We start from the raw sequence: 2,820 nt of genomic DNA on the forward strand, positions 1-2,820 counted from the left end.
GTGTGTGTGTGTGTGTGTGTGTGTGTGTGTGTGTGTGTGTGTGTGTGTGTGTGTGTGTGTGTGTGTGTGTGGATGCGCAATGTGTGTGTGTGCGTTTGTGTGTCTGTGTTTGTACTCCCAGCATCACTTGATGTTGGTGTGCTTATGTCCCCGAAACTCAGCGGTTCGGCAAACGTTATCGATAGAATAAGTACTAGGCTTCCAAAAAATAAGACTTGCGGTGGATTTGTTTGACTTAAAGCGGTGTTCCAGCATGGCCGCACTCAAATTGTTGAAACAGATAAACGAAAAAAAATATCAAAGTTCCATAAGCTGAATAAAGTTATTTTATATTTCGCGGTTAGCAACTGGGGTTGCTATGTGTGAGAATAAAAATCCGGTAAGATTCATAATGGAAAAGATCATGGAGTATGTAACGTAACATCAATCCCGGATAGCTTGTCTTGTAGAGGTTCAAGCAATTTTGAAATACAAAGGTTTTGCTGAAATATAAAGGTTAATGGACTGTAACACTCAAAGAGAATGGAATCTGCGTACGACTAGTTACGCCTGAATCATATATGATGATGAGATAGACAGAACAAATAGTCGATACCAACGGATGACTGACAATGATTTTGTCTCATACCAATAGTATTGGTAAACACACACACACACACACACATATATATATATATATGTGTGTGTGGAGGAATATATATATATATGTGTGTGGAGGAAAGGGAGACGTAGAAGCAGATACAATGGGCAGTGCTACATATAGCAAAACGATTTCTCTACTAGTATGTTGGAAGAGGGTTAGCCAGTAAAGGAAGAACCTTTATTACGGAATTTGTCAGATGGAAGAATATGTATTTGACCACACAACGGCATTAACCTGCGACAACTGGAAATAGAAATATCTATTAAATATTAAATAGACAATTGTCCGAAGTCAAATGATGAAGATGTTAATGATGTATGTTATGGGAAGAGATACGATTCCAGCTTGTGCCAACTAACAATGCCGTTAAAGTAGCGATACAAATGACAGAAAAAGGAGACGACATGTTTATTGGTCAGAGGCTGAAGCAAGTCTGCTAATGAATTAATACCAACCATTGAAATGATTCTTTATGGATATAGTCCTTGATGTCATCTGTGTCAGCCATTGTTGAATCGAAATATTTCCTAGTAGAAGCAAAGAGATAATTTAGTTTTTTTTTTTTACAGCTATGTTAAGGATGTTCTTTAGCCAGGAGATATTGATGACAATAGAGAACACCAGCCTTTGGAACAACTGTAGATGCTGTAACTTATTGCGGCTCATGTTTAGCGGGTATGTAGTGCAGTGATGTTTTCTTGACGCGATGAGAGCTTAAGAATTTTGCGGTTCAAAGACATGACTAGCGTGATAACCCAACTGGAAGATTCTTTAAAGGAAGCCTCTGTTCATAGAATAAAGGAGAGTTTAGCGTCTGGGGTCTAGGTTGCATGTGGATGGGATGACGCATGGTTGAGAAACAGCAGAGAAGAATAAAGGATCGTATTATATTCATAAGAGGACTCCAGAAAATCAGGCTGGACGAAAGGAGTACTAGTGAAAAAAGGAAAGAGAGAGAGAGAGAAAGAGAGAGCGATAGAGAGAGAGAGAGAGACAGACATATAGACAGAAGGAGGGAGTGAAGAAGAGAGAAAGAAAGATTCAAACTGTTTCAGAACGTCATTGTTAGAAGCTGTCTCTCTATGCTATAGAACTGTGGTTCCCAACCGGGGGTCTGCGGACCCCTGATGGTCCACAAAGGTAGTACTGGGGTACTAAATTCAAAATTTCATATACAAATATATATATATATATATATATATATATATATATATGTGTATAGTAAGTCCCCAAAACGAAGAACAATCACAGAAAAAAACCACACCAGAACGTGGTACATCTGAAGTATTAGCAGGCGCTCAGAGAAGGGAAGAAACATGGTTCTACGTTTCAAGCAAAGCTCTTCTTCAGTAAGAAGAGACAGTGGAAAGTCCAAAAGAAAAGGAAGAGACACACACGCACACACACGCATACACACACACACATACACACACACACACACATATATATATAGAGATATAGATAGATACGTACTTACATACATGCCTCATACATGCATACATACATACATACATACATGCATGCACACACACACACACACACACACACACACACACACACACACACACACACACACACACACACACACACACACACACACATATATATATATATATATATATATATATATATATATATATATAGGGGTGATCATATGAAAAGGTGTTCGTGGAAAACTCCTTTAAATAAGGTTTAGGAACTACTGCTATAGATGTTTGACGCAGAGCTGCCAAAGCTGGATCCATTCCAGAACTCAGGTTTCCAAAGCGCACTTGAGTTACTAGGCTTATATTTTGAAAATAATGCGGAATCTAGGTTCTATCATTTATCGGAGTTCCGTCATAATTATCATTCCACCTTTGAACTTCTCTGTCTCATGTTCAGAAATATTAGAGTTTTTTACCCTGATGACACAGGCTCGATTTATCCCATGTTGATAGCTTCCATTACGACCTGCATATTGCGATTTACTACATCTACCAACATTATGACGGATCTCCGAGCCTCCAGAAACAGCTGTTGGGCTTATATCACTTTACTTCTTCCTCTTTTATTCTTCTGTGTCGGTTGTACTCTGTGTAAGTTGGTCCTATCAATATAAACATCTATATATTTATAGTTAAGTATTCATTTTTCTGGAAGTCTTCAATCTTTGCTTTCTATCGCCTTGCATGTTT

This window comes from Octopus bimaculoides, chromosome 6, assembly GCF_001194135.2.
Source record: "Octopus bimaculoides isolate UCB-OBI-ISO-001 chromosome 6, ASM119413v2, whole genome shotgun sequence".
Lineage (NCBI taxonomy): Eukaryota > Metazoa > Mollusca > Cephalopoda > Octopoda > Octopodidae > Octopus > Octopus bimaculoides.